Genomic DNA, 7500 nt, shown 5'->3' with positions numbered 1-7500 from the left:
CAGCTTTTCACCGATCGCAACATTTCGGGTCATCCAGTCATCTCATGAGAAAACGAAATCTTCATTTTTTTTTTCATTTTTTTTTTCCCCTTTTTTTTCCAATTTTTTTTTTTTTTTTTTTTTTTTATTTTTTCTTTTTTTTTTTTTTTTCTGCCAGATTTTAACCGATCGCAACATTTCGGGTCATCCAGTCATCTCATGAAAAAACGACATCTTCATTTTTCTTTAATTTTTTTTTTTTTTTTTTTCAATTTTTTTTTTTTTTTTTTATTTCCAATTTTTTTTTTTGCAAGCTTTCTACTGATCTCAACATAACGGGTCATCTTGTCATCTCATAGAGAAACGACATCTTAATTTTTTTTTTTTTTATTTTTTTTTTTTTTTATTTTTTTTTTTTCAATTTTTTTCTTTCAATTTTTTTTTGTTTTTTTTTCTGTTTTTTTTTTTCCTCCATTGCCAGCTCTTCACCAATCCCGACATTTCGGGTCATCCAGTCATCTCATGAAAAAACGAGATCTCCATTTCTTTATTAATTTTTTTTTTCCAGCTTTTCACCAATCTCAACATTTCGGGTCATCCAGTAATCTTATGAAAAAATGACATCTTCATTTTTCCTCAATTTTTTTTTTTCACAATTCTTTTTTTTTTTTTTTTTTTTTCTCCCAATTTTTTTTTTTTTTTTTTTCTTCTAGCTTTTTACCAATCTCAACATTTCGGGTCATTCAGTCATCTCATGGAAAAACGACATCTCCATTTTTTTTCAAATTTTTTTTTTTTTTTTTTTTCTTCTTTAATCCTTTTCTGCTTTTTTTTTTCGCCAGCCTTTCACCAATCTCAACATTTCAGGTCATCTAGTCATCTCATGAAAAAACGACATCTTTATTTTTTTTTTTTATTTTTCTATTTTTTTTTTTTTTTTCTCTTAATTTTTTTTTCTCCTCTTTAATTTTTTTTTCAATTTTTTTTTTTTTTTTTCTTTTTTTTTTTTTTTTCATTTTTTTTTTTTTTTTCGTTAGCTTTTCACCAATCCCAACATTTCAGGTCATCTAGTCATCTTATGAAAAAACGAAATCTTCATTTTTTTTTCAATTTTTTTTTTTCTTTTTAAATTTTTTTTTTTTTTTTTTTTTTTTTTTTTTTTTTTTTTTTGTTTATTTTTTTTTTTTTTGAATTTTTTTTTTTTTTTTTTTTTTCCAGCTTTTTACCAATCTCAACATTCCGGGTCATCCAGTCATCTCATAAAAAAACGACATCTTCATTTCTTCATCAATTTTTTTTTTTCCAGCTTCTCACCAATCTCAACATTTCGGGTCATCCAGTAATCTCATGAAAAAACGACATCTTCATTTTTTTCCAATTTTTTTTTTTCTTACAATTTTTTTTTTTTTTTTTTTTTTTCTTCCAATTTTTTTTTTTTTTTTTTTTTCTTTTAGCTTTATACCTATCTCAACATTTCGGGTCATCCAGTCATCTCATGAAAAAACGACGTCTTCATTTTTTTTTCAATTTTTTTTTTTTTTTTCTGTTCTTTTTTCACAATTTTTTTTTTTTTCTTCTTTTTTCTTCAGCTTCTCACTAATTTCAACATTCCGGGTCATCCAGTCATTTCATGTAAAAACGACATCTTCATTTCTTCATTAATTTTTTTCTTTTCCAGCTTTTTACCAATCCCAACATTTCGGGTTATCCAGTCATCTCATGGAAAAACGACATTTCTATTTTTTGTTAAATTTTTTTTTTTTTTACTTTTCTTTTTAAATTTTTTTTTTTTCTAATTTTTTTTTTTTTTTTTTTCTAATTTTTTTTCAATTTTTTTTTTTCCCCTTTCTTCGCCAGCTCTTTACCAATCTCAACATTTCGGGTCATCTATTCATCTCATGAAAAAACGACATCTCTATTTTTTTTCAAATTTTTTTTTTTTTTTTTTTTTTCGCCAGCTTCTCACCAATCTCAACATTTCGGGTCATCTAGTCATCTTATGAAAAAACGAGATCTTCATTTTTTGTGAATTTTTTTTTTTTTTTTCTTCTTTTTAAATTTTTTTTTTTTTTTTTATTTTTTTTTTTTTTTTTTTTTTTTTTTTTTTTTTTTTTTTTTTTTTTTTTTTTTCTTCTATTTTTTTTTTTTTTTATTTTTTTTTTTTTTATTTTTTTTTTTTTTTTTTTTCTTCTTTATTGCCAGCTTTTCACCAATCTCAACATTTCGGGTCATCTAGTCATCTCATGAAAAAACGACATCTTCATTTTTCATCAAATTTTTTTTTTCCTTTTTTTTTTTCAATTTTTTTTTTTTTTTTTTTTTTCTTCCTCTAGCTTCTTATCAATCTCAACATTCCGGGTAATCCAGTCATCTCATGAAAAAACGACATCTTCATTTCTTCATTAATTTTTTTTTTTTCCAGCTTTTCACCAATCTCAACATTTCGGACCATCCAGTCATCTCATGAAAAAACGACATCTCCATTTTTTTTTCAATTTTTTTTTTTTTCTAATTTTTTTTTTTCTTTCCATTTAATTTTTTTTTTTGCTTTTCTCTCGATTTTTTTTTCTTTTTTTTATTTTTTTTTTTTTTTTTCACTAATTTTTTTTTTCTCAATTTTTTTTTTCTGATTTTTTTTTTTTCTTTATTTCAGCTTTTTACCAATCTCAACATTCCGGGTCATCCAGTCATCCCATGAAAAAACGACATCTTCATTTTCTTTCACATTTTTTTTTTTTCAATTTTTTTTTTTTTTTTTTTTTCCTCAGCTTTCCACCAATCTCAACATTTCGGGTCGTTCAGTCATCTCATGAAAGAACGACATGTTTATTTTTTTTTCAATTTTCTTTTTTTTTCCCAATTTTTTTTTTTTGATTTTTTTTTTTTTTCTCAGCTTTTCACAAATTTCAATATCTCGGCTCATTCAGTTATCTCACGAAAAAACGACATCTTCATTTTTTCTCGCAATTTTTTTTTTAATTTTTTTTTTCTGTTCTTTTAATTTTTTTTTTTTTTTTTTTCCGCCAGCTTTTCACCAATCTCAACATTTCGGGTCATCTAGTCATCTCATGAAAAAACGACATCTTCATTTTTAATCAAATTTTTTTTTCTTTTTTTTTCTCTTGAATTTTTTTTTTTTTTTTATTTTTCTTCATTTTTTTTTTTTTTGAATTTTTTATTTTTTTTTTTTTTTTAAATCTTTTTTTTTTTTTTTAGCTTTCTACCATTCCCAACATTCCGGGTCATCCAGTCATCTCATGAAAAAACGACATCTTCATTTCTTTATTAATTTTTTTTTTTCCAGCTTTTCACCAATCTCAACATTTCGGGTCATCCAGTGATCTCATGAAAAAACGACATCTTTATTTTCTTTCAATTTTTTTTTTTTTCACAATTCTTTTTTTTTTTTTTTTTTTTTTCTTTCAATTTTTTTTTTTTCTTTTCTTCTAGCTTTTTACGAATCTCAACATTTCGGGTCATCCTGTCATCTCATGAAAAAACGACATCTTCATTTCTTTTTAAATTTTTTTTTTTTCTAATTTTTTTTTTTTTTTTTTTAATTTTTTTTTTTTTTTTTTTTCTTCCTTCCTTCGCCAGCTTTTGACTAATCTCAACATTCCGAGTCATCCATTCATCTCATGAAAAAACGACATCTCTATTTTTTTTCAAATTTTTTTTTTTTTTTTTTTTTTTTGCCAGCTTTTTATCAATCTCAACATTCCGGGTCATCTAGTCATCTCATGAAAAAACGACATTTTTATTTTTTGTGAATTTTTTTTTTTTCTTCTTTTTAAATTTTTTTTTTTCTCCAATTTTTTTTTTTTTTTCTTTTTTTAATTTTTTTTTTCTTTCAATTTTTTTTTTTTTTTTCAATTGTTTTTTTTTTTTTTTTTATTTTATTTTTTTTTAATTTTTTTTTTTTTTTTTTTCTTTTTTATTGCCAGCTTTTCACTAATCTCAACATTTCGGGTCATCTAGTCATCTCATGAAAAAACGACATCTTCATTTCTTCATTAATTTTTTTTTTTCCCAGCTTTTCACCAATCTCAACATTTCGGACCATCCAGTCATCTCATGAAAAAACGACATCTCCATTTTTTTTTCAATTTTTTTTTTTTTTCCAATTTTTTTTTTTCTTTCCATTTAATTTTTTTTTTTGCTTTTCTCTCGATTTTTTTTTCTTTTTTTCAATTTTTTTTTTTTTTTTCACTAATTTTTTTTTTCTCAATTTTTTTTTTCTGATTTTTTTTTTTTTCTTTATTTCAGATTTTTACCAATCTCAACATTCCGGGTCATCCAGTCATCCCATGAAAAAACGACATCTTCATTTTCTTTCACTTTTTTTTTTTTTCAATTTTTTTTTTTTTTTTTTTTTCCTCAGCTTTCCACCAATCTCAACATTTCGGGTCGTCCAGTCATCTCATGAAAAAACGACATGTTTATTTTTTTTTCAATTTTCTTTTTTTTTCCCAATTTTTTTTTTTTGATTTTTTTTTTTTTTCTCAGCTTTTCACAAATTTCAATATCTCGGCTCATTCAGTTATCTTACGAAAGAACGACATCTTCATTTTTTCTCCCAATTTTTTTTTTAATTTTTTTTTTTTGTTCTTTTAATTTTTTTTTTTTTTTTTTTCCGCCAGCTTTTCACCAATCTCAACATTTCGGGTCATCTAGTCATCTCATGAAAAAACGACATCTTCATTTTTAATCAAATTTTTTTTTCTCTTTTTTTCTCTTGAATTTTTTTTTTTTTTTTTTTTTTCTTCATTTTTTTTTTTTTTTTAATTTTTTTTTTTTTTTTTTTTCTAAATCTTTTTTTTTTTTTTTAGCTTTCTACCATTCCCAACATTCCGGGTCATCCAGTCATCTCATGAAAAAACGACATCTTCATTTCTTTATTAATTTTTTTTTTTCCAGCTTTTCACCAATCTCAACATTTCGGGTCATCCAGTGATCTCATGAAAAAACGACATCTTTATTTTCTTTCAATTTTTTTTTTTTTCACAATTCTTTTTTTTTTTTTTTTTTTTTTCTTTCAATTTTTTTTTTTTCTTTTCTTCTAGCTTTTTACTAATCTCAACATTTCGGGTCATCCAGTCATCTCATGAAAAAACGACATCTTCATTTCTTTATTAATTTTTTTTTTTCCAGCTTTTCACCAATCTCAACATTTCGGGTCATCCAGTGATCTCATGAAAAAACGACATCTTTATTTTCTTTCAATTTTTTTTTTTTTCACAATTCTTTTTTTTTTTTTTTTTTTTTTCTTTTAATTTTTTTTTTTTTCTTTTCTTCTAGCTTTTTACCAATCTCAACATTTCGGGTCATCCAGTCATCTCATGAAAAAACGACATCTTCATTTCTTTTTAAATTTTTTTTTTTTCTAATTTTTTTTTTTTTTTTTTTTTTTTTTTTTTTTTTTTTTTTTTCTTCATTTTTTTTTTCGAATTTCTCATTTTTTTATTTTTTTTTAATTTTTTTTTTTTTTTTCTCCTAGCTTTTTACCAATCTCAACATTTCGGGTCATCCAGTAATCTTATGAAAAAATGACATCTTTGTTTTTCTTCAATTTTTTTTTTTTTTTTTTTTCAATTTTTTTTTTTTTTTTTTATTTTCAATTTTTTTTTTTGCTAGCTTTCTACTAATCTCAACATAACGGGTCATCTAGTCATTTCATAGAAAAACGACATCTTCATTTTTTTTTTTTTTCTTTATTTTATTTTATTTTTTTTATTTTTTTTCTTCTCATCGCCAGCTTCTCACCAATCCTTACATTTCGGGTCATCTAGTCATCTCATGAAAAAACGACATCTTCATTTTTTTTTAATTTTTTTTTTTTTTCTTTTAATTTTTTTTTTTTTTTTTTTTCGCCAGCTTCTCACCAATCTCAACATTTCGGGTCATCTAGTCATCTCATGAAAAAACGACATCTTCATTTTTTTTTCAATTTTTTTTTTTTTTTTCTCTTCTCTTTTCACAATTTTTTTTTTTTTCTCCTTTTTTCTTCAGCTTTTCACCAATTTCAACATTCCGGGTCATCCAGTCATCTCATGTCAAAACACATCTTCATTTTTTCATCAATTTTTTTTTTTTCAATTTTTTTTTTTAATTTTTTTTTTTTTTTTTCACAATTTTTTTTTTTCTCTTTAATTTTTCTTTTCTCCTGTTTTTTTTTTCTTGCCGGCTTTCTACCAATCTCAACATTTCGGGTCATCCAGTCATCTCATGAAAAAACGACATCTTCATTTCTTCATTAATTTTTTTCTTTTCCAGCTTTTTACCAATCCCAACATTCCGGGTCATCCAGTCATTTCATGAAAAAACGACAGCTTCATTTTCTGTGAATTTTTTTTTTCTTTCCTGTCTTTAAATTTTTTTTTTTTTTTATTTTTTTTTTTTTTTTTTTTTTTTTTTTTTTTTTTTTTTTTTTTTTTTTTTTTTTCCGCCAGCTCTACACAAATCTCAACATTCTAGGTCATTTTGTCATCTCATGAAAAAACGACATCTTTATTTTTTTTTAATTTTTTTTTTTTTTTCTTTCCATTTTTTTTTTTTTTTCTATTTTCAATGTTTTTTTTTTGCTAGGATTTCACTAATCTCAACATAACTGGTCATCTAGTCATCTCATAGAAAAACGACATCTTCATTTTATTTTTTTTCTCTTTAATTTTTTTTTTTCCTGTTTTTTTTTTCTTTCCAGCTTTTCACCAATCTCAACATTTCGGGTCATCCAGTAATCTCATGAAAAAACGACATCTTCATTTTTTTCAATTTTTTTCTCTTTTCAATTTTTTTTTTTTTTTTCATTATTTTTTTTTTTTCGTTAGCTCCTCACCAATCCCAACATTTCAGGTCATCTAGTCATCTCATGAGAAAACGAAATCTTAATTTTTTTCCAATTTTTTTTCTTTCTTTTTAAATTTTTCTTTTCTTTTTCTATTTTCCTTTTTTTTTTTTTTTTTCGAATTTTTTATTTTTTTTTTTTTTGAATTTTTTTATTTTTTTTTTTTTTCAGCTTTTTACCAATCTCAACATTCCGGGTCATCCAGTCATCTCATAAAAAAACGACATATTCATTTCTTCATCAATTTTTTTCTTCTCCAGCTTTTCACCAATCTCAACATTTCGGGTCATCCAGTAATCTCATGAAAAAACGACATCTTCATTTTTTTCCAATTTTTTTTATTCTCACAATTCTTTTTTTTTTTTTTTTTTTCTTCCAATTTTTTTTCTTTTTTCTTCTAGCTTTATACCTATCTCAACATTCCGGGTCATTCAGTCATCTCATGGAAAAACGACATCTTCATTTTTTTTTCAATTTTTTTTTTTTTTTCTTCTCTTTTTTCACAATTTTTTTTTTTTTTTTCTCCCTTTTTCTTCAGCTTTTCACCAATTTCAACATTCCGGGTCATCCAGTCATCTCATGTAAAAACGACATCTTCATTTCTTCATTAATTTTTTTCTTTTCCAGCTTTTTACCAATCCCAACATTCCGGGTCATCCAGTCATCTCATGAAAAAA

The sequence above is a fragment of the Athalia rosae genome, unplaced genomic scaffold (assembly GCF_917208135.1).
Source record: "Athalia rosae unplaced genomic scaffold, iyAthRosa1.1, whole genome shotgun sequence".
Taxonomy (NCBI): Eukaryota; Metazoa; Arthropoda; class Insecta; order Hymenoptera; family Athaliidae; genus Athalia; species Athalia rosae.
This window is presented reverse-complemented; position numbering follows the sequence as displayed.